The sequence below is a fragment of the Eriocheir sinensis genome, chromosome 16, assembly GCF_024679095.1.
Source record: "Eriocheir sinensis breed Jianghai 21 chromosome 16, ASM2467909v1, whole genome shotgun sequence".
In the NCBI taxonomy this organism is placed as follows: Eukaryota; Metazoa; Arthropoda; class Malacostraca; order Decapoda; family Varunidae; genus Eriocheir; species Eriocheir sinensis.
In genome coordinates this window covers 14,472,928-14,497,634 of record NC_066524.1, presented here as the reverse complement: position 1 = coordinate 14,497,634, position 24,707 = coordinate 14,472,928, and positions in this window count along the sequence as shown.

Genomic DNA, 24,707 nt, shown 5'->3' with positions numbered 1-24,707 from the left:
TAGATAGATAAATAGATTGATAGATAGATAGATAGGTGATAGATAGATAGTGAGAGAGAGAGTAAGGAAAAATAACAAGAAGAGAAAAAATAATGACCGTAGAGAAGGAAAAAAACCCAAGATGATTAAGTAAGAAAGTAAGGAAAAAGAACGAAAAGATAAAATAAAATGCGTAAAGAAAGAAGAAAACAGGAAAAGAAGTAAGGAAGAAAGGTAGGAAAAAAGAACGAGAAGAAAATATATGCGTAGAGAAAAAAAATAAGGAAACGAAGCAAGTAAATAAGGAAGGAAAAGAACGTAGATATGCGAAGATAAAGAAAAGAAAATAGGAAATGAAGGCAGGAAGTAAAGAAGAAAAGGAGAAAGGAAGGAGAACGTGAAGAAAAAAATATGCGTATGAAGATAAAATAAAAAGATGAAGATTGAAAGTAGGAAAGTAAAGACAAAAAAGGAAAAAGAAAATAGGAAATGAAGACTGAAAGTAAATAAGAAAAGAAGAAAGGAAGAAGAACGTGAAGGAAAAAAAAAACCGAAAATACAAAAAAAAAACACCTCGAGAGAAATAAAAAAAGAATATGCGGATGAAAAGAAAAAAAAAAGATAAAGATTGGAAGTAGGAAAGTAAAGACATAAATAAACTGAAAATGCAAAAAAAAAAAAATTAGAGAGAAATAAAAAAATATGCTTATGAAAAGAAAAAAAAGATAAAGATTGAAAATAGGAAAGTAAAGACAAAAAAAAAAAAACTAGAATACAAAAAACCGAGAGAAATGAAAAAAATTAAAAAATCAGCGTAAAGAAAACAAAACAAAACAAACAAACAAACAAACAAACTCAAACACACACACCAGTCCGTCCGGTTCCTCTTGATAAATATAAAAGATAAAAATTGAAAGTAGGAGAATAAAAACAAACATAAAACTAGAATACAAAAAAAAAAAATCGAGAGAAAGAAAAAAACAAAAACAATAACGCGTCAAGAAAACAAAAACAAAAACCTCAAACACACACACACCAGTCCGTCCGGTCCCTCTTGAGTGACTCGGGTTCACTTCATTTTCTGCCCTAAGATAAACAACATTAGACGCGTTATGACCCGGAAGGACACTAGAAAAAGTTCGTAACGGGAGAAAAAACGGACTAATTACGCACTGGCTTGTTGTTATTGGCGTGAACTTTGACCATAAAACATAAATGAGAGAGAGAGAGAGAGAGAGAGAGAGAGAGAGAGAGTGAGACCATTGAAGCAGAAAAAGGCGATGTTAGAAATTGAAAAAAAAACGAAGAAAATAAAGAAAAAAATGGAAAACAAAAAGGAGAAGAGAGAGAGAGAGAGAGACCATTGAAGCAGAAAAAGACGATGTTGGAAATTGAAAAAAAAACGAAGAAAATAAAGAAAAAATGGAAAACAAAAAGGAGAAAAGAGAGAGCACTGGAGCAGAAAAAGGCGATGTTAGGAATAGAAACGAAAAAAAAAAAGAAAAAAAAATCGAAAAGAAAAGGAGAAAAAAGGCAAAAAAAATAACCGGTCAGAGAGAGAGAGAGAGAGAGAGTAACCTCCAGACAGAATGAGAAAAAATAAGTATAAATTAAAAAAAGTTTGAAAAATAAAGAAAAAAATTAAGTGATATATTACAAGTTTATTTATTTATCTTTTGTTTGTATATCAATTCTGTTTATCATTCTCTCTCTGACTGTTTGTATATTCTCCTTGGTGTGTGTGTGTGTGCGTGTGTGTGTGTGTGTGTGTGTGTGCGTGTGTGCGTGTGTGTGTTTGGAGAGGGTGTGTAATTGCAAAGAAACTGTTATGGAGAAAGTTATGAAAAGTTGGCGGTGGGGTGATATTGGTGTGTGTGTGCGTGTATATGTGTGTGTGTGTGTGTGTGTGTGTGTGTGTGTGTGTGTGTGTGTGTGTAAAGGAGTGTGTCTCTCTCTGGCTACTTTTCACACACACACACACACACACACACTTGAGAGGTTGAAGGGAAGCATACAAACACACATACATACACACATTCCACCCTCGCCTCCACCCACACCACCACCATCACCACCACCACCACCACCACCACTTCAACAAATTAATCCCCACGGAGAAGCTTGAGTGTTGTGATACGTCTTATATTAACCTCTTAAAGATAATTGTCAACTCTACACACTCACTTCCTCTTTATCCAGCTTCTCTTCCTCTTATTGTCCTTCCTTCCTCTTTCTTCCTTTCTTTAGTCATACGTTCTTTTACCTTTCTTTCTTTTCTTTCCCTTTCTTCACCCCCTCTTCTTCCTATTATCATTTGCTTCCCCTTGCTATTCCCTTTCTTCTTTTCTTCAGACACCATTTCTTTTTTTTTTCCCCCTTCCTTCCTCCTCCTCCTCCTCCTCCTCCTCCTCCTCCTCCTCCTCCTCCTCCTCCTCCTCCCCTCACCCTCTTCCTCCCCTTTCCTTTTACACTTATCCCTATCACCTTCCCCTCTTCACCTCACGATTTATAACCTGGGTGCTCTCTCTCTCTCTCTCTCTCTCTCTCTCTCTCTCTCTCTCTCTCTCTAATTGATCAGGTACACCTCTACACAGGTAATTCACTTGAGTAATTCCCAGCGATTCCAGATTCCCGATACGATTCCCGATACTTTATTAACGACCCCACAATGGACAGCATAATTGTCCTCTTAAATTCTCCTTCTCTTCCTCTTCCACTTCCTCTTCTTCCTCCTCCTCTTCTTTGTCTTCGTCTTCCTCTTCCTCGTGTTTCTCTTCTTAGTATTCGTTCTTTTTTTCTATTTTTATTATTCTTTTTCTTTTTTCCTTTTATATCTTTTTTTTCTTTTCCTATTCCTCCTCCTCTTCCTCTTCTTCTTCCTCTTCATCTCTATCGTCTTCTTCCTCTTCTTTATTTTTCTGTGTTTTATTTTATATTACTTCTTCCTTCGCTTTCTTCTTTTCTATATATTTTGTTATGGGTTTACTTTTCCTCTTCCTCCTCTTCCTCTTCCTCTTCTTCGTCTTTTGTACCTCTTCTTGCAATTCTTCTTCCTTCTCTTTCTTTATTTATTTTATGGTTTTCTTCGTCTTCCTCCTCCTTTTTCTCTTGTTTCTCCTCCTCCTCCTCCTCCTCCTCCTCCTCCTCCTCCTCCTCCTCCTTGATAATGAACGACTGCCATCAACTTAGGGCGGTTAAGTGTGTGTGTGTGTGTGTGTGTGTGTGTGTGTGTGTGTGTGTGTGTGTGTGTGTGTGTGTGTGTGTGTGTGTGATCCGCAAGAGATATTTCGTCCACGTTTTTGTTTGTTTTCTTTCTTTTGTATATTTATGTGTTTTGTTTCTTTGTTTTAGCTCTAATCCTCGCTGCTCTCTCTCTCTCTCTCTCTCTCTCTCTCTCTCTCCCCCCCCCCCGTGTTTGCCGAGTACCGTCATACGTGTCAGCTTCCTCCTTCTCCTCCTCCTCCTCCTCCTCCTCTTGGGGTCTGGAGTTCTTGTCCTAGGGGAGGGGAGGAAGGCGTGACTGGTGTGTGTGTGTGTGTGTGCGTGTGTGTGTGTGTGTGTGTGTGTGTTTTATATTGTCCATTTTTTCCACTTTTCTTTATTTCTCCGGTTTGTTCACTCTCCTTCAATCTCTTCCTCTACTTCACTTTTTATTTTGTTCAGATTTACCCTCCTTCCATTCTTTTTTACTTTCCTCCCTCTCACCCTTTCCTTCTCCTCATTCTACATCTGTTGTATTTCTTTTCCTCCTCCTTCTCTTCGTCGACGTCCTCCTCCTCCTCCTCCTCCTCTTTTTGTCCTCTGTCCCAGATCTGAAACTACCTCCATTTTTTCCCTTACCTCCCTGACCTCCAGACTACATCTCCGCCTCTTCCTTCTCCTCCTCACCTTTTTTTCCTCTAACCTCTAAACTATCTTAACTTTCCCTTTCTTCCTCTTCAGCTCCTCTTCTTTCCTCACTTTCCCGTACTTACACCCATCCTTTCCCTCCTTCTCCTCCTCTTCTTCTTTTTTCCTCTTACCTCATCTTTCCCTCCTTCTCCTCCTCCTCTTCTTTTTTCCTCTTACCTCTTCTTTCCCTCCTTCTCCTCCTCCTCTTCTTTTTTCCTCTTACCTCTTCTTTCCCTCCTTCTCCTCCTCCTCTTCTTTTTTCCTCTTACCTCTTCTTTCCCTCCTTCTCCTCCTCCTCTTCTTTTTTCCTCTTACCTCTCCTTTCCCTCCTCCTCCTCCTCCTCTTCTTTCCTTACCTCTTCTTTCCTCCTTCTCCTCCTCCTCTTCTTTTTTCCTCTTACCTCTTCTTTCCCTCCTTCGCCTCCTCCTTTTTTCTCCTCTTTCCTCCTCCTCCTCCTCCTCTTACCTCTCTTCTTTCCTCCTTCTTACCTCCTCCTCCTCCTCCTCCTCACCTGTACACACCTGTCCGGGCCATCCGTTATACATTTAATAAGTTCTCGGCTCATTGGTTCCCGTTTGGAGCCTTTGATGTTCGGAGGTTCAATCAAAGGTATTAAAGTGTAACACGTTTGATGAGTTGAGGGGGAAGGAGAGAAGGAGGAGGGAAGGATAGATAGATAGAGAGAGAGAGAGAGAGAGAGAGAGAGAGAGAGAGAGAGAGAGAGAGAGAGAGAGAGAGAGAGAGGTGGAGTGAGAAGTGGATAAGGTGGAGTGATTGAGGAATGTAATGGAAGATGTGTATGTAAAGAAAGGTGGATGAAGGTTAAGAGAAAATAGGGAGGGGGTAAGAGGATGGGTAATGGATGAGTGGAGGTAAATTCAGGTGGGTTCAGGTGAATGGAGTAACTTAGATAAGGGGTTAAGAAAAGAAGGGGAGGGGTTAGAGGATGGGTAATGGGTGGGTGGAGTAAGTTAGGTAAGGGGTTAAGAGAAGAAAGGGGAGAGGTTAGAGGATGGGTAATGGATGAGTGGAGGTAAATTCAGGTGGGTTCAGGTGAGTGGAGTAAGTCAGGTAAGGGGTTGAGAGAAGAAAGAGAAGAGGTTAGAGGAGGGAAGGGAGGAAAAGAGGAGGGGTAAAATAGTAGAGGGGAAAATATGAGATGGAATTGAGTGGGTTAGCGAGGTGGGTAAGTGAGTATAAGGTAACAAAATGGGTAACAGAGTGGGTGGGGGTGGGTACAGGTGGGTGTAGGTGGGTGGAGGTGGGTGGAGGTGGGTGCAGGTGGATGGAGGTGGGTGTAGGTGGGGCAAGGTGGGTGCAGGTGGATGGAGGTGGGTGGAGGTGGATACAGGTGAGTGGAGTTGGGTGGAGGTGAGTGGAGGTGGGTGGAGGTGGGTACAGGTGGGTGGAGGTGAGGGAGGAATTCGCAGGTGATTAATTAATTGCCGTGACATCGGTTTGTGTGATTGTTTTGGGTATTAAATGTTACCTGGGTGATTAATGGTGGGATTTATTGGTTATTGGTCTATCTATCTATCTATCTATCTACCTATCTATCTGTGTATTCAGTTTATATCTATCTATCTATCTTTCTGTCTGTCTGCATATCTCGTAGTTTTACCTCTGTCTATCTATCTAATCTATCTAATCTATCTACCTATATATCAAATCTTTATCTATCTATCTATCTTTTTGTCTATATCTTTCTAGTAATATATCTATCTATTCCTGTATCTATTTGACTTTTTTTATTCCTCCTTATCTTTATTAGTTTCTATGTTAATTTGTCTATATTTATTTGTATCTATCTATTCATCTTTCTATCTACCTTCTATCTATCTATCTATCTATCTGTTTCTCTCTATCTAAATAAATGAATAAGTTTAAAAGTAGAAAAAAAAGAAGGAAAGTGAGAGTAAGGTCAAACGAAGGGAAAAGTGTAAAAAAAAAAGTACAGGTGAAGCAAAAGGTAAACAAACAATGACAACAACAGACAGGTGTGCAGAGAGAGGCGGCTTTTAAATCCTCGCACCTGTCTTGCTGTTTTTTTTTTTCTTTTTTTTTTCTTCTTTTTGATTTGTACGTGAGTTTGCTTTTTTTTTTTTTAGTGTGTGTGTGTGTGTGTGTGTGTGTGTGTGTGTGTGTGTGTGTGTGTTTGTTTTATTTGTTTGTTTTTTGCTCGCCTTTACACCTGACCCGGTTCGTGTGTGTGTGTGTGTGTGTGTGTGTGTGCGCGTGTGTGTGTGCGTGCGTGTGTGTGTAAAGTGATATTAAGTGTGCTTGTGGTTTGCTGCATATGTGGTTGTGGTCATCTCCTCCTCCTCCTCCTCCTCCTCCTCCTCCTCCTCCTTCTCCTTTTTTTTCCTTGTCATTATCATCTTCGTCTCTCCTTTCAGACAACCTCCTCCTCCTCGTCTTCGTATCTTTGTTTTTGTTTACTATTATTTTCATCATTTTTATTTATTTATTTTCTTTGGTTCACGACATTATATATTTTTTTACCTTCCTTCCTTCCTTCCTTCCTTTTTTCCTTTCTTTCTTCATTATTTCTTTCCTCTCTTCTTCCTCTCCGTAGCCCTCCTCCTCCTCTCTTTCATCCATAACCTTTATTTCTGCTCTGTTCCTCCTCTTCCTCCTCCTCCTCTTCCTCCTCCTCCTCCTCCTCCTCCTCTTTGTTGTTCCCTGTTTTCTTTTTCCTATGTTTTTTTCTTTATCTTGTTTTATTTTATTTGCTTATTCCTTCCTTTTGTTCTCATTGTTCATCATATTCTCTCTGTCCTTCTCTTTTAATCTCTCCCACTTTTTCTCTCTCTTTTCATTATTGGGTCTCTCTCTCTCTCTCTCTCTCTCTCTCTCTCTCTCTCTCTCTCTCTCTCTCTTCCCACAACTCTCCATTAGTACCAGTATCAAATTTTCTTTTTTTTCTTCCTTTCCTGTCCTTCCCTCCCTTCATTCCCTTTCTTTCCTCTTCTCCCTTCGTTCCTAATTCCCTTCCATTCCCGTTCCTACCTTTCTCTCTCTTCACATCTCTTCCCTTCTCTCTGTTTCTCTGTATTTTGATTTTCTTCCATTCCCATACTTCCCCTTCTCTTATGTCAATGTTTTTTTTCCTTTTCATTCTTTCCCTTCCATTCTCTTATTCCTTATTTTCTTTCCTTTCCCTCCTTACATCCATTTTTTTTTCCTCTCTCCATCTTTTATTTATCATCCTTCTCTTCACTGTTTCTACTTTTCTCTTTCCAAATATTTTCCTTCTCCCAATCTCCTCCATTCCCTTCCCTTCTTTTCCTTCTCATATTATTTCCCTTCCCTTTCTTTCCCTTCCCCTTCCTTTCATTAGTTTTCCTTCCCTCTCCATCATTTCTCTTCCCTTCTCTTCCTTTCCCTTTCCTTTCCCTCCCTTCCATTCCCTTCCCCAAATCTTTTCCTTCCCTTCCATTCCCTTCCCCATACCTTTTTCCTCATTTCCCTTCCCTTCCATTCCCTTCTCCATATCTTTTCCCTCCTTTCCCTTCCCTTCCCTTCCCATATCTCTCCCATTGCTGCCCATCCCTCCCTTCCATTACCCTACATTTCCATTCTCTTACATTCCCATATCATCCCTTCTCTTCCCTCCCCCATACCACTCCCCTTCCCTTCATTTCCCTTCCTTCCCCTTCCCCACCTCCCCCCCGTGCTCCAGGTAAACAAGGGATTGAGGGATGAAGCACCTTGGTATTGTTTTCCCTCACCTGCCCACGTGTCCATAAAGGTGTGTGTGATTGGCTGACGTGTTGGTGGTGGTGGTGATGGTGGTGGTGATGGTGGTGGTGGTGATGGTGGTGGTGGTGATGGTGATGGTGGTGGTGTAGTGGTGTTTTTTTTTTTGCTTCCCTTTCTCCCTCCTTTCTTATCTCCCTTTCCTTCACTCTCCCTCTCTCTTTCCTTTCCTCTTCCTTTTCTCCTCTTCTTTTCTTTTTTCTCACTATTTTTTTCTCTCGTGTTTATCTTTCAATACCGATGCTGTCTTTTTTTTCTTTCTTTCTTTCTTTCTTTTTTTCTTTCTTTTTTTCTTTCTTTTCTATCTCATTCTTTCTTTACATCGCTTTCTATTTCCTGTTCCCCTTTTTTTCCTCTATTCTCCTATTTATCTTTCTCTTTTCGTTACATTCACCATTCCCTTCCTCCATCTTTTCCCTTCTCCCCCTCTTTCCTTTCTTTTCCTTTCTTTTCTTTTTCTTATTATTTTCACCTTCATCACTAATAAAAAAATGAGGTCAGTGTTAATGGTTTGCAGAATTAGATAAAAAAAGAAGATGGAAATGCGGGCAGGAGGACTGATGAAGATGACGCAGAAGAGGAGGAGGAGGAGGAGGAGGAGGAGGAGGAGGAGGAGATAAAAGATGAGCGACAGAAAAATGAACTCGAAGGAAAATGGATTATAACGATGATGAGAGAGAGAGAGAGAGAGAGAGATGAGGGGTCGTGAGTGATAATGGAGGAGGAAAAACGAGGTGATGAAGGAGGAGGGAAGAGGAGGAGGAAGAGGAGGAGGAAGAAAGGGAAGTAGTGAAAGAGTACAACTGAATATGGAGGAGGAGGAGGAGAGAAGGAGAAGGAGGAAGCAAAATCTGTCCACCTATTTTGACATTTGGAAGAGAGATTTACATAGATTTACATAGATATTCAGTCACACAGCCTATGGTCTAAGTCTAGGTGGAATCCTATCATATTTAAGGTCACCCAGACTTTGCATGTCAACTTCAGTGAATACCAAGGTGAAGGAAGTGTCGGTCGAGCTTGTTTTTAAATGAACTGATCGCACTGTACTGGATCACTGAGGGCGGGAGTTTATTCCATTCTCGCACTACAACGTTGGTGAAGAAAAATTTGGTGCAGTCTGAATTTATTTGTTTACACTGAAGTTTTGTGCCATTATTTCTCGTTCGGAACGCGTCATGGATCAAAAACGAGAGAGAGAGAGAGAGAGAGAGAGAGAGAGAGCGCACTAAAAGATCCATTTATCACACAATCATTCAAGACATTTTTGGAGACACGAAGAAAAAAATGAGGAGAAAAAAGATTAATGATATTTTTTCTTCCTTCTCCACCATGTCTATTTTGAGGTTGTAACAAGGCGTGTATCTTCTTTCTCCTCCTCCTCCTCCTCCTCCTCCTCCTCCGCCTTCTCCTCCTCCTCCTCCTCCTCCTCGTTCTCCCCCTCCGCCGCCTCCGCCTTTTCCACATGCTTGTTTATTTTTCTTCTTTTTCCTCCTCCTCCTCCTCCTCCTCCTCCATTTTCCCTTCATTGTCTATGCTACTCTTCTTCTTCTTCTTCTTCTTCTTCTTCTTCTTCTTCTTTTTTTTTTTCTTCTTCTTCTTTCCATTCCCTATTCCTGTTGTTTCTTTGGACGCTTTTTTGTTGAGAGAGAGAGAGAGAGAGAGAGAGAGAGAGAGAGAGAGGAGGAGGAGGAGGAGGAAGAGGAGGAGGAGGAGGAGGAAGGGGAGGAGGAGGGATAGGAGGAGGAGGAGGAGGAGGAGGAAAAAATACATAACTAGGATCTCATCTAGTGGACATCTTTCCTCCTCCTCCTCCTCCTCCTCCCTCAATCCCTTCCTCTCCCTCCTCCTCTTACCTCCCTCCTCGCTTTCTCTCTCTCTCTCTCTCTCTCTCTCTCTCTCTCTCTCTCTCTCTCAGCACGTCTCAGCAATAGCCGTGTTATGGTAATAGATGAGGAGGAGGAGGAGGAGGAGAGGAGGAGGAGGAGGAGGAGGAGGAGGAGGAGGAGGGTTTGTCTGCCGCTTCTCTACGTATTATCTGACATCCCGAGGCGGTGGTATCCTCCTCCTCCTCCTCCTCCTCCTCCTCCTCCTCCTCCTCCCTTGAGCTAGACAGAAGGGACAGGAGAGGCTAAATTGTGTCGTCCATATGTGGAGAGAGGGATCTTAGGAGGAGGAGGAGGAGGAGGAGGAGGAGGAGGAGGAGGAGGAGGAGGGGGGGGGGAAGGGAAGTAAGTGGCCCCCCAGGTAAGGAAGAAAAAGGCTCCCAGTTGAGTATTTTTCTTGCGGTATGAAATTGGGCGGACATTTTTCCCTTCCCTTTTTTCCTTCTTTCCCTTTTTTTCCTCTTTTTTCCCCCTCATCATCTTTTGTGTTTTTTTGCAGTTTTTTTTTCCTTGTGATTTTTTTAATATTTTTTTGGTAAGTGGTTTTGTGTGTGTGTGTGTGTGTGTGTGTGTGTGTGTGTGTAAGGAGGTAAGAAGGCATAATAGAAAGGAAGAAAAAAGAAAAAAAAGAAGAAAGGGAATGAAGAAAGGAGGGAAAGATACAAGAGAGAGAGAAGAAGAAAAAGAAAAAGAAAAAGAAAAAAGAAACAAAAAAAGAAAACAAAGAAGAAGAAGAAGAAGAAGAAGAAGAAGAAGAAGAAGAAGAAGAAGAAGAAGAATAGCATAGACAATTGAAGGAAAAATGGAGGAGGAGGAGGAGGAGGAGGAAAAAGAAGAAAAATAAGAGTTAAAGAGAGATGGATGGAAGAAAACAGACACAGGGACAGAAGATGATAAAGGGATAGAAGAGGATAAAGAAAATATGGGAAAGAAAAAAAAAAAAGAGAGCTAGGCAAGTAAAGAGAGATATAGAGGAGGGAAACATATAAATGAAAATAATAAGACTAAGAATAAACGAAGCAAAGGAGAAAAGGAGTAAACGAAGGGAAGAAAGAAGGAATAAAGGAAAGGTGATTGAAGGAATGAAATAGCGAATGAAAGAAGAGAGAGATGAGGTGGAAGGAAAGAACGAAGGAAGAATCGAGGGTTGGAGGGAAGAACGGAGGAAAAAGTGAGGAAATAAGTAAGGAGGTATGAAGGTATTGGAGAGAAGAAGGGAGGAGAAAAAGAGGGTAGGAGGGAAAATAATGATATGGAGGGAAAAACGGAGGAAGAAAGGGAGGAAATAAGAAAGGAGGTATGAAGGTATTGGAGAGAAAAAGGGAGGAGGAAAAGAGGGTAGGAGGGAAAATAATGATATGGAGGGAAAAAAGGAGGAAGAAAGGGAGGAATTGAGGTAGGGAGAAAGGAGGTATGAAGGTATTGGAGAGAAGAAGGGAGGAGGAAAAGAAGGTAGGAGGGAAAATAATGAAGGAAAAACGAAGGAGGAAGAAAGGGAGGAGTTGAGGTAGGGAGAAAGAACGGAGGAAAAAGGAAGAATGTAAGGATGGTGGAATAGAGGTATGGGAAGGAAGAGGGAAGAGGAGGAGGAGGAGGAGGAGGAGGAGGACAGTCCCACGGAAGAACATGTCCCCTCTGAGGCTCACACGCATGATGAATGAGACAATTAAATGCTCTTACTGGGGAGGAGGAGGAGGAGGAGGAGGAGGAGGAGGAGGGGAGGAGGAGGAGGGAGGTAAGTTGCGGTTTTTGGAAGGACGAGGAGAAGCGGTAATAAGAATGAGGAGGAAGAGAAGAGGAGGATTGACGGAAAAGAAGAGGAGGAGGAGGAGGAGGAGGAGGAGGAGGAGGAGGAGGAGGAGGAGGAGGAGGTAATACACAAGAGATTCAGAAAAAAAGTGGAGAGAGAGAGAGAGAGAGAGAGAGAGAGCATCACACTTCTTCCATCATCATTCAGCCAACCCTTCTCTCTCTCTCCCTCCTCCTCCTCCTCCTCCTCCTCCTCCTCCTCTTCACCCTTTTCACATTTACACGCTTCATCAGTTTTTACCTTTCCACACACACACACACACACACACACACACACACACGGTTGTTATGAGAGAAGTGGAGTTTTAATTTCGAAGTATCAAAGGCATTTCTGATTTAGTGGGAATGTGCAGTCTTTTTTTTTTTTTAGTTTTTTTTCCCTGTCTATTTTTTTGGAATAGTTTTAGTCCTTGAACGCCAATCAGGAGTGAGCTATCTTTAAAATCTTATCTCCCCCGGGACGCGAAAACAACACCGGGCTTTCTTTCTTTCTCTCTTTTTTTTCTTTTTTGTCTTTCTCTCTTTTTGTTTTTTTTCTCTCCTCGCATTTCTTCTTTTTTTTTTTGTCGTTTTCAGATTCGATGTTTTTCCTTACTCTTTTTTGTCTTTTTTGTCGTGCTCATCGATTTTTCTTTCCTTCTTTCTCTCTTTTTCCTTTTTTTTATCGCTTTTCATTCGCTGTTTTTTTTTGTCGTGTACAATTTCATGTTTTTTTTTAACTCTATTTTTGCTTTTTTTGTATTGTCTTGCTCAGATGTTTTTCTTTCTTTCTTTCTTTTTTCTTTCTTTTTCTTTCTGTCACTCATTCTCTTTTTTTCGCTTCCAGTTTCGATATTTTCTCCTGCTCTCTTTCTTCTCTTTTATCTTCCTTTCTTTCTCTTTCTTTTTCTTTTTGCTTAGATGTCTTCCTTTCTTTCTTTCTTTCTTTTTTTCTTTCTTTTTCTTTCTTTATCACCTATTCTCTCTTTTTCGCCTCCAGTTTCGATATTTTTTCCTGCTTTCTTTCTTTTCTTTTTTCTTCCTTTCCTTCTCTTTCTTTTTCTTTTTGCTTAGATGTCTTCCTTTCTTTCTTTCCTTTTTTCTTTCTTTTTCTTTCTTTATCACCTATTCTCTCTTTTTCTCTTCCAGTTTCGATATTTTTTCCTGCTTTCTTTCTTCTCTTTTTTCTTCCTTTCCTTCTCTTTCTTTTCCTTTTTGCTCAGATGTTTTCCTGTCTTTCTTTCTTTTTTTCTTTCTTTTTCTTTCTCTTAAAATTTTTTTCTTGCCTCCAGTTTCGATATTTTTCCTGCTTTCTTTCTTTCTCTCTTTTTTTCGTCCTTTCTTTCTCCTTCTTTTTATTTTTTTCGTCCTCAGTTTCAGTGTTTTTTATACTTTTTTTGTCCACCGATGCTTTCAATCTTTTTCTTTCTTTTTTATTCTTTCCTTCTTTTTTCTTTTACGAATTCTTTTTATTTGACTTCTGTTTCGATATTTTTTCTGCTTTTTCATTTTTTTTTGTTTGTTTTTTGCTCACATTCTAATCCTTCAATACCGATACTATCTTTCTCTTTCTCTCTTTTTTTCTTTCTTTCATTCTTTCTTTTTCTTTCTTTCTCTCTTTCTTTCTTTCATTTCTTTCTTTCATTTCTTTCTTTCTTTCTCTTGCTTTCTTTCTTTCATTCTTTTTTCTTTCTTTCTCTTTCTTTCTTTCTTTCTTTCATTTTCTTTCTTTCTTTCTTTCTTTCATTTCTTCCTTTCATTTTTTTCTTTCTTTCTTTCTTTCATTCTCTTTCTCTCTCCTTTCTTTCATTTCTTTCTTTCTCTTTCTTTCTTTCTTTCATTCATTTCTTTCTCTCTTTCTTTCTTTCTTTCTTTCATTTCTTTCTTTTATTTATTTATTTCATTTCTTTCTCTTTCTTTCTCGTTCATTTCTTTCTTTCTTTTATTTATTTATTTCACTTCTTTTATTTCTTTCTCTCTTTCTTTTTTCTTTCTTTCATTTCTTTCTTTCTTTCTTACTTTCTTTCATTTCTTTCTTTCTTTCATTTTTTTCTTTCATTTCTTTCTTTCTTTCCCTCGTCTATTTCGGTCGTTGATATTTTTCGGTTCGTGTGTTTTGTTTTGCTCACATGGTAACCAACGTGACGGCCGAGAGAGAGAGAGAGAGAGAGAGAGAGAGAGAGAGAGAGAGAGAGAGAGAGAGAATGTCCCTTTAACCTTTTGTCAATTGGAGTCTAATTCGTCAATCAAACTGTAGCTTTGAGAGAGAGAGAGAGAGAGAAATGAAAAAATGGATACATATCGACCTCTCTCCTCCTCTTTCCATCCCTTCTCCCTATCTTCCCATTCTTACCGCGACTCCTCCCCTTTTCCTCCTTCCCTTCTCCCCTCACCCCCGTGCATCCGAGGGGAGCAGAGGAGGCGGCCTGAGGGGAAAATTCCGTATCAAGTCTTGGTTCCTCGCTAAAACGAAGGTTAATAAGAGTTTAATTAGTTTTTTGCCCTTCATGAAAATATTCCCTGCGCCTGAGAGATGGAGGGGAGGGGGGGTCAGAGAGAGGGAGACGGAGAGGGAGAGGGAGATGGGATAAAAAAAGGAAGAGTCGAAGTAAGAGATGGTTAAGAGGAGGTAAGTAAAGAGGAAAGGGAAGAACGAAAAGAGGAGTAAGAGGAGGAGAGGAGAAAGGAGGGGGAGAAAGGAGAGGAGAGAATGTGGAGAAAGGAGTAAAGGAGAAAGAAGGAGAAAGAAACTAGAAAGAAGGAGAAGAAGGAGGAGAAGAGGAAAGAAAGGAAGGAGGATAAAAGAAGGAGATGATAGGGGGGTAAAGTGCATCTTCTCCTCCTTTATCTTCTTCCCTCTTCTACCTTTTTCTTCTCCATCTCCTCTTCACATTCTCCCTCCTCCTATATTCTTCCCTTTCTTCTTTTTCCTTCTATATTCCTCTCCACCTCTTCTTTTCCCTCCTCCTATATTCCTCCTCCTCCTCCTCCTCCTCCTTCTTCCTTCTTCTGACTTCTTCTCCATCTCCTCTTCACATTCTCCCTCCTCCTATATTCTTCCCTTTCTTCTTTTTCCTTCTATATTCCTCTCCACCTCTTCTTTTCCCTCCTTCTATACTCATACTCCTCTTCTTTTTTCCCTCCTCCTCCTCCTCCTCCTCCTCCTCCTTCTTTTTCTTCCTTCTTCTGTCTTCTCCTCCATCTTCTCTCCTCCTCCTCCTCCTCCTCCTCCTCCTCCTCCTCCTCTTCTTCCTCCTCCTCCTCCTCCTCCTCCTCCTCCTCTTCTTCTTCCTCCTCCTCCTGCGCTAATAGTCGATAACACAAACACTCAGAGCGAGGTGCATTTGTTAAGTGGTCGGGGTAAGAAAGTTTTATAATGATCTCTTCCATTATTGGCGGTCGGCTTTTTTTATAGTTTTTTTTTTGTTCCTCCTCCTCCTCCTCCTCCTGCTTTTTTGACTCTTCCTTCTTCTTCTTCTTCTTTTTCCTCCTCCTCCGCCTTCGCTTTCTTTCTGTTTGTTTGTTTGCTTGTTTGTTTGTTTGTTTTTGATGTGTTTATTTTGTTGACTTTGTTGCTGTTTTTTTTTTTTTTTCTTATTCTTATTCATTTTCAACTTTTTTTCTTTCTCTCACTATTCTTCGTTTTATCTTTATTTTCTTTATTTTCTTTTGGCTTTCTTTTTTCTTTCTTTAATTTATTCGTCTGTTCATTTTTTTTTCTCTCTTTACTTTACTTTTTTTTCTCTATTCTTCCTTTTTTTCATCTTTTCAATACATTTTCTCATATTAGTTCCTCCTCCTCCTCCTCCTCCTTCTCCTCCTCCAACTCCTCCTCCTCCTCCTCCTCCTCCTCCTCCTATTCCGCGGTCACTCTTCCCTTCCTTTACCCACGGGGCTGACAAGCACACCAATATCTCCCCATTCCTCCCCCTTCCCCTCTCTCCCCTTCCCTTCCCCTCCCCTCCCATTCCTTTCCCTTTGTCTCTTCTCCGTTATCACTCTTCTTTTTCCTTTCCCTTACCTTCTTTTTGTACTCCCTTCCTCTCCCTTTCCCCTCCCTCCCCTTACTTTCCCCTCCCCTCCTCTTCCCTTCCCTTTGTCTCCCCTCCCTTCCCATCTCTTCCCATCACTTTCCCTTACCTTCTTTTGTCTTCCTTTCCATTTCCTTCTTTCCCTTTCCCCTTCCTTCCCTCCTCCTCCTCCCTTCCCTTCCCTTTGTCTCCCCTTCCTTATCACTCATCTTTTTCCTTCTCTTCCCATCACTTCCCCTTATTTTCTTTTTGTCCCCTTCCATTTCCTCCTTTCCCTTTCCCCTCTTTTCCCCTCAAATCCCCTCGCACCCTTCTTTCCTCTCTTTTCCCTTCATTTTTTCCTCCACTTCTCTAATCTCCCATTTTTCTCCCCTTCCCTCCTTCTCTCCCCATTTATTCCCTCGTTTTTGCTTCCTTATTTGTTTCCGTCTCCCTTTTCTCTTTCCTAATCTCCCTTTCACTCACTTTCTCCCCTTTATTCTTCCCCTTTCTCCTCCCCTTTTTTTCTCCCTCATTCTTCCCTTTGCACTCCTACCCTCATCCTCTTGTCTTCACTCTCCCCCTTTCCTCCTCTCTTCTCTCCCCCGTTCTCTCCCCTCACTGCCCCTCTTTCCCCTCACTTTCCATTTCTTTCCCCTTTACCTCCCCTCACTTATCTCTCTCCCCATTACTCTCCCCTCACTGCCCCTCTTTCCCTTCACTTCCCATTTCTTTCCCCTGACCTCCCCTCACTAATCCCCCCCCCATTCCTCGCCCCTTACCTCCCCTCACTTCTCTCTCTTCCCCTTTCTATTCCCTTTTCCCCTCTCTTCCCCTCTCTCTTCAGGCGTCAAAGCATCCCTTAGTTACCTTAGTTGTCATGGAAACGCCTTGCTTGTATATTATTAGTGGTGAGGAAGAGGAGGAGGAGGAGGAGGAGGAAAAGGAGGAGGAGGAGGAGGAGGAGAAATGGAGCAGAACTATAAACAAGAATAACGATAATAACGATAATGGACACAATAAGAGAAGAAACAAAAAGAAAAGAAAGAGGAAGAGGAGGAGGAGCAGTAATAAAAATGGAACATAAAATGGAAAAGGAAGAGAAGGAGGAGGAGAAAGAAGAAGATGAAGGAGGAAGGAGGGAGGAGGAGGAGAGAGAGGGGGTTCCTGTCATGGAAATTACTCTCCCACTTTTCCTCATTTCCCCTTTCTCTTTTTTCCCCTCTCTTTCTTTTCCCATTTTCCTCCTTTTTTCCCCTCTTCCCCCTCTCTCCCTTCTATTCTTTCCTCCTCTTTCGCTTTTTTTCTTTCCCTTTTTCCATTCTTTGTTTTAAGTCTTCTTTTTCCTGTTTCATTCGTTTCCACTTTGTTTGTCTGTCTGTTATTCTCTCTCTCTCTCTCTCTCTCTCTCTCTCTCTCTCTCTCTCTCTCTCTCTCTCTCTCTCTCTCTCTCTCTCTCTCTCAAAGCAGAGAGAGAGAGAGAGAGAGTCACAGAGAGAGAGAGAGAGAGAGAGAGAGAGAGAGAGTGGGTTCAGGTCCCTTTAGTTTCCACGTAGACAAAAGCTTCGGACTTTGAAGGACTTACATCCGTAGAGAGAGAGAGAGAGAGAGAGAGAGAGAGACCCTAATGACAGGTGTTCCCGTCCATAAAAGTGACAGGTGAGACGTCGATGCGGTCACACACACACACACACACACACACACACGGCTGACCATATCTACCTAGCTGTCTGTCTGTCTGTATGTATGTATGTGTATGTATGTGTGTTTTTATGCATGTATGTATGTATGTATGTATGTATATATGTATGTATGTACGTTTAATCTCATGTATACAGTTCCATACACGTTTAAATCCAGTACAAAACTAATTATCATATTCTTTGTGTGTGGGGAGATGGGGGAAGGGGGAGGGGAAGGGGGGTTAGAAGGGGTGGGGAGGGGGGGAGGGGAGCTTAACTCTGCCTCATGGGGTTGTTGGGGTGAAATATTCAAGTTAATCCTCCCCATCCTCTCCCCTTCCCCCCTTCTCCCCTTACCCCTCATCCTCCCCTTCCTCCCCTTCCTTGCCCCCCTCCCCCTTTGTGTCGATTGATTGATTGGGGGGTGAGGGAGGGGAGGAGGAGGAGGCTGATTGGGGGTGATTAGTCTTGAAGGGGATGTGGGATTAGGGGGAGGGGGCGAGGGGAGGGGAGGGGAGGAGGGGGGAAGGGGATTGATTGCGGGAAGGGAAATAGATTGGGGAGGAGAAGGAGGAGGAGGAGGAGGAATGATAATGATGGTAATAATAACAACAAATAGTGATAAGAAGAAGGAGAAGCAGAAGAAAAAAGGGAAAGGAGAGAAAGAAAAGGAAAAAAGGAATGAAATAGAAGGAGGAAGAAGAGGAAGATTAAAATGAGGAGGCGGAAAAATATAATAATAATATTAAATAATGATGAGAAGAAGAGAAAGCAAAGAAGGAGGAAACGAAAGGCGAAAATAAGAGAAAGGAAAGGAGAGAAAAGAAATGGAAAGAGGGAATGGAGAAAGAGAGGAAAAGGAGAAAGAGGAGGAACAATTAATGATGATAATGAGCAATAGGAGGCCAAAGAAAAGGAAGTGAAAGACGAAAAGAAGGGAAAGGAAGGAAAAGGGAAAAAATAGAAGAAAGAAGGGGAAAGAAGGGGAAAGGAAGGGGAAAGGAAGGAAAAGGGAAAGGGAATATAGACGAGAAGGAGAGGGAGGAAGGGGGGAGGAGGAGGAAAGAAGGGGAAAAAAAGGGAAAAGGAAGGAAAAGGGAAAGGGGAATGTAGACGAGGAGGAGAGGGAGGAGAGGGAGAAGGAAGGTCGACGAATAAGGGAACATGTACGTGTGTGTGTGTGTGTGTGTGTGTGTGTGTGTGTGTGTGTGTGTGTCCTTCGAAAAGTGAAATATGTGAATATTCTCCCATCACTGGCTAACGGAGGCCCCTGGGTGATTTGAGAGAGAGAGAGAGAGAGAGAGAGAGAGAGAGAGGCATTGAAGTAGATATAGAAAATGTTAGGAATCAAGAATCGAACAAAATATAGAAAAAATGGAAAAGAAAATAAGAAAAAAATGAGAAAAAGAGAGAGAGAGAGAGTTACGTGGAGTGCATCAATGAATACACATCATTCACATTCTTTTGTTTTGAGAGAGAGATTGACTTGAAGGTGAAATATTGAAGAGAATAGCGTCAAAGGGAAAAGAGAGAGAATGAAAGTGTGGAAGGACGAAGGAGAGAAGGAAGATAAAGAAGAACAGGAAGAGGAAGTATGGAATAAAGGAAGGAGAGAAACTATAATGGATAAAAAGGAAGAGGAGTAGGAGGAGGAGGAGGAGGAGGAGGAGGAGGAGGAGGAGAAACAGATAAAAATGAGAGAGATAAGATGGATGGAATCAGTTTTAAAAGTGAGAGAGAATAAAAATCTTAAGAGGATCAAGTAACTAATTAGAGAGAGAGAGAGAGAGAGAGAGAGAGAGCAAGGAAGTAGAAAATGGAAATGTTACAAAAAAAAAAGAAAAAAAGTAGATGAGAGAGAGAGAGAGAGAGAGAGAGAGAGAGAGAGAGAACTTAGTCGTTGGTTCCCTTTGATGTGGCATTATAGCAATGTTTCCGGCAAATACAATATGCTTTTTTACACACACACACACACACACACACACACACACACAATCACACACACACATCACATCGGCAGGCCTCTTTTGTCTTCTCTAATCCCCAATGTTTGTTTGTGTGTTTGTGTGTTTTGTGATTGAAAGGACACTGTGTACTGATTGTAGGGGAGGAGGAGGAGGAGGAGGAGGAGGAGGGGTGGAGAATTGTTGGAAGAGGAAAGGATGAAAAGAGGAACAGGGTCAGAAAGAGAGTTCAAAATTCAAATTCAAATTCGTTTATATCCACAGGGTAGTGGTTATTACACATCAATGAAATAAATATATGTCTGCAATTCATTTTAGTATAATACAGAACATCTTGAAGAGCATATCTTAGAACATGAATGAAGAGAATTGTTTAAATAAAGGATTCTTCATGACGTCAAAATACCTATAAAAAGAATCCTGTCATTAGAGAGAGGTGGAGGAGGAGGAGGAGGAGGAAGTGGAGGAAGTGGAAGAGGAAGAGGAGGAGGACGAAAAGTGAAGTGATGGGTGGTGTTGACGTAATATCCCAGTTTCCTCCTCCTCCTCCTCCTCCTCTTCTCCCCTCCTCCTCCTCCTCTTCCTCCTCCTCCTCCTCCTCCTCCTCTCTCCTCTCTTTTTGTAAGTGTGGCGATGTTATTATTATTATTATTATTATTATTATTATTATTATTATTATTATTATTATTATTATTATTATTATTATTATTATTATTATTATTATTATTGTTATTTTGTCTTCATTATATTTGTTCTCTCTTCCCTTTTTTTTGTTAATTTTTCCTGTATTTTTTTTCTTTATTTCTGGTTTCAATTTATTAATCTTTTTTTTCTGTTTGTTTCATGTATTTTTGTGTCTTATTTTCTCTTCTTAGTTGCAATTTATTTATCATTATTTTTCTGTTTAATCATTTCATGTATTTTTTTTGTCTCTGTTTTCTTTCCTTCAGTTTCAAATTCTTTATATCTATTTCTTCTGTCTAATTGTTTTCATATATTCTTTTTTATCATATTTTCTTTAGTTCCAGTTTAATAATCCTGTTTTTTTCCAGTCCATTGTTTTTCTATATATTTTTTCGTCTCAATCTCTTTCCTCAGTTTCAATTTCCTTCCCTCGTCCTGGAAGCGCAGCGGAATCATAATGGCGGATATATTTATTTGCGTTTCTGAAGATATTTATTATTCTCTGTGTACTCTATTTTACGTTGAATAATTTAGACACTTTTCAATATATATTTTTCCCCTCGCATCCCCTTCCCTTCCCCTCATTCCCCATCATTCCCATCGTTCCTATTGATGTACTTTCTCTCTTTCCTTCTCTTCCTTTCATTTTCTCTCTTTCTGGTCTCTCTACCCCTCTTCCCATTTTTTTTCTTCTTCAATCTTTCTTTCTTCCATTTCGTCCTTTCTTTTCTCTCCCTTATTCTATTCTCCCTTCCCCTCTTCCTTCTTTCCTTCAGTCTTTCTCTCTTCCTCTTATCCCATTATTTTCTCTCCCTCATTCTATTCTTTTTTCCCCTCCCCACTTTTTCTGCTTCAATCTTTCTCTCTTCCCTTTATTCCATTCGTTTCTCTCCCTCTTTCTATTCTATCTTTCCCTCTTTCCACTTTTTTCTGTTTTGGTCTTTCTCTCTTTCTCTTATTTCATTCTTTTCTCTCCCTCATTCTATTCTTTTTTTCCCTCTTCCCACTTTTTTTTTTACTTCAATCTTTCTCTCTTCCCTTTATCCCATTCTTTTCTCTTCCTCATTCTCCTCTTTTCCCTTATTCCACTTTTCTTTCTTCCTTATTTTGCTTTCTTTCCCTTATATCATTCTTTTCCCTTCTCTTGATTTCTCTTCCTCCTTATCTCTCTTTTCTCTCCCTTATTTCATTCCTATTCTTTCTTCTCCCTCCTTTTCTTTTTTTTCTTCCCCTCCTTTTCTTCTCTTTCTTCCCCCTCCTTTTCTTCTCCTTCTTCTCCCTCCTTTTCTCTTCTTTTTTCTCCTCCTTTTCTTTTCTTTCTTCCTCCTCCTTTTCTTCTCTTTCTTTCCCCTCCTTTTCTTCTCTTTCTTCCCCTCCTTCTCTTCTCTTTCTTCACCCTCCTTTTCTTCTCTTTCTTCCCACTCCTTTTCTTCTCTTTCTTCCTTCCTCTCCATCTTCCTCCCTTTTTTTCCTCTCAATCTCTCATCCTTTCTTTTCCTCTTCATTCCTCATTTCTTTCTTTTCTTCATTCATTTTCTTCTCATCAATCACCTTTCCATCTTCCCCTCCTCCTTCCCTTCTTTTTCTCTTCCCTCCTCCTTCCCTTCCTTCTCTTTCTCCTCACCCTCCCTATCCTTCCCTTCCCATCACTTTCCTTTTCTTCCTCTCCCCTCATTCTCTTCCTTCCCCTTACCACCCCTTTACTTTCATTCCCTTTTTTTTTCACCTTCCTATTTTTTCACTTCCCCATTCCTTCCTTCCTTTCCCACCTTCTTCCTTCCCCTCATCGCCTCCTTCCCCTCCCTCCCCTCCTTCTTTTTTACATTTTCCTATAATGAGAAAGCGCCTTGGTGGGGTGTTTTGGGGTAGTTTCACCGCCCCGCTATTGGGCTATTGGGCTATTCCTTGCACTTTGGGTCGTTTGGGCTATTCCCCGCTCCTCTCTTATTCTTTCCTCCTCTTATTACCTTTTTATTACCTTTCTCCTATCGCACGGGGGAGGGGAAGGGGAGGGGGAAGGGAGGGGGAAGGGAGGAAAGAGGGGGAGAGGGGGAGAGAGGGAGTTCCATGTTGTTTACTTAAAAGAGAGGGGGTGAGGAGACGGGAAGGGGTGTGGAGGAATGGGAAAGGGAGGGAAGGGGTGAGGAGAGATGGAAAGGGTAAGGAAGGGGAGGGAAGGGGTAGATAGGGAAGGGGAGAAGGGGGTGAGGAGGGATGGGAAGGGTAAGGAAGGGGAGGGAAGGGGTAGATAGGGAAGGGGAGAAGGGGGTGAGGAGGGATTGAAAGGGTAAGGAAGGGGAGGGAAGGGGTAGATAGGGAAGGGAAGGAGGGGATGAGGAGGGATGGGAAGGGTAAGGAAGGGGAGGGAAGGGGTAGATTGGGAATGGGAGAAGGGGGTGAAGAGGGATGGGGTAAATAGAGAAGGTTAGAAGAGGGAATTCCAAGTTATGTGGTTCAGAAAGGGAAATGAAGAAAAGAAAAGGGGAGGAAGGAAATAAGAACATAAGAACATAAGAACGTAAGGAGTCTGCAAGAGGCCAGTTAGTCTATACAAGGCAGCTCCTGTAATCCTAACCCCACCTTACCTCACTATCTATGACTTTATCCAACCTCCTCTTGAATGCATCTATGGTATTGGCACCCACAACATGACTGCTGACTACTAAACCAATTCTTGTCTATGCCTTTGTTGAATCTGAATTTATCTAACTTTAAACCATTGCAACGTGTCCTACCTGGTCCTTTTGAGGGAGAGAGAAGGGGTGAGGAGGAATAAGAAGGGGAGGGAAAGGGAAAGAAGGGGGAGAGGGATGGGGGAAGAGAAGGGAAATTCCAGGTTATTTAGTTTTAAGAAAGGGGAATGAGAGAGAGGGAAGGGGAAGGGAAGATAGGGAAGGGGAGAGGGGAATTCCAGGTTAAAAAGGGGGAATGGGGGAGAAGGAAGGGGTACGAAGGAAGGAGAAGAGAAGGGAAGGAGAATGGAGAGGATGGAAAGAGAGTGATGGATAAGAAAAGGGAAAAAGGAGAGGGAAGGAGTGAAGAGGAATGAGAAGAAAGAAAGGGAAGGGGAAAGAGAGAGGGGAAGAGAGAGAGGAGGATGGTACAGAAAGGGGACTGAGAGAGAGAGAGAGAGAAGAATAGAAGAGAAATGAGAAAAAAAGGGAATAGGAAGAGAAGGAATGGGAAGGGAAGAGGAGAAGAATTTAAGGGATAAGGAAGAGGAGTGAGAGAGAAATCAAGAGGGAAGGGGAAGTGCAAAAAGAGGGAAAGAGGAAGGGGATAAAGAGGTGTGATGGGAGAGGAAGGTGAGAGGAGAGGAGATAATGGGGGAAGGGGGAGGGAGGGGGGAGGGGGGTCAGGTGTGTGCAGGTGTGTTCGACAAATGACCGCATCTTAGCCAGGTAAATGTGTTGCAATGTTTAGGTAATGTTTCTCTCTCTCTCTCTCTCTCTCTCTCTCTCTCTCTCTCTCTCTCTCTCTCTCTCTCTCTCTTCTCTCTCTCTCTATTCTCTCTCTCTCTCTATTTCTCTCTCTATCTATCTCTCTCTATTTCTCTCTCTCTCTCTCTCTCTCTCTCTCTCTCTTTCTCTCTCTCTCCTTCCTTCTTCCTTCCTTCCTATTATTCCCATTACCTGTCTTCTCGTCCTCTTCTCATTTCGCGCCCTCTCTCTCTTATTTCTTTCTCTCTCTCTCTCTCTATAAACATTCTCATTTTCCTCCTCCTTCAAATCGCAAGCAATCTGGGGCTAACTTTCGCGCGTGTGTGTGTGTGTGTGTGTGTGTGTGTGTGTGTGTGAGTGTGAGTGTGTGTGTATGTAAGTGCTTTCATCATCTCCCTACCTTCTCTTCCCTTTCATCTCCCTTCTCCCTTCCCTTCATTTATCACCTCTTACCTCCCCCCTCCCCTCCCTCCCTCCCCCCTTACCTGTCTGGCCTAGCACACCTGAGGCTTTAAGGTAATGACACTCCTACCATTGGATTCGAAAGAGGCACCTGTGTATGTACGTGTATGTGTATGTGTGTGTATGTATGTGTGCGTGTGTGTGTGTGTGTTTTATGGGGGTGTTGAAGGGGTTATGGGGAGCTTGAGTGAGGGCATGAATAGGGGAGAATGAGGGGCTGAAGGGTGATGGAAGGGGAAGGGAAAGGGAAGGGGAAGAGGGGAAGGGGTGTACCACTAAGATTCATGATGGGTTTTCAAATAGGGAAAGGAAGAGAAAGGGAATTTTAGTGAAAGTGTGATTGGGAGGAGAAGGAAAGGGAGGATGGAAGATGGGGGAGAGGGGGGGAAGGGGGATAATGAGATAGGTGATGGGTTTGGAATAGGAAAGGGAAGATAAAGAGTTTTAGAAGTATAATTTGGAAGAAAGGAGGTGGGAGAGGAAGACGAAGAACGAAGGAAGAAGGAAAGGAAGGAGGGAAAGAGAGAGGCAGGGAAAGAAAGTGGATGGAGAAAGGAAGAAAGAAAAAGGTGAAGGGAAGGATTGGGGGAGTACAGAAACGGGAGAGAGAAGGAAGATGAATGGATAAAGAAAGAAAAGAAAGAAAGGAGAAAAGAAGCATGGGAGGAAAGAAAGGAAAGTAATAAAAAATAAATGAAAAAAGGGGAGATGGGAGAAAGAAGGAAGAAAGGGAATGAATGAATGAAGAGGGAAAGGAAGGAAGAAAGGCAGAAGGAAGGAAAAAAAGAATGACAAAGGAAGAAAAAGAAAGAATGGAATGAATGAATGAAGAAAGAAAGGAAGGAAGAAAGGGAGCAGGAAGGAAAAAAAGAATGACGGAAAGAAAGAAAAAGAAAGAAAGGAATGAAGATAGAAGAGAAGGAAAAAAAGAATGACGGAAAGAAAGGAAAAGAAAGAGTGGAATGAATGAATGAAGAAAGAAAGGAAGGAAGGAAAAAAAGAGAATGACAAAGAAAGAAAAAGAAAGAAGGTAATGAATGAATGAGTGAAGAAAGGAAGGAAGAAAGGGAGCAGGAAGGAAAAAAAAAGAATGACGGAATGAAAGAAAAAGAAAGAAAAGGATAGAAGAAGGAAAGGCTATCATTGAAGACCCGTTTCCGG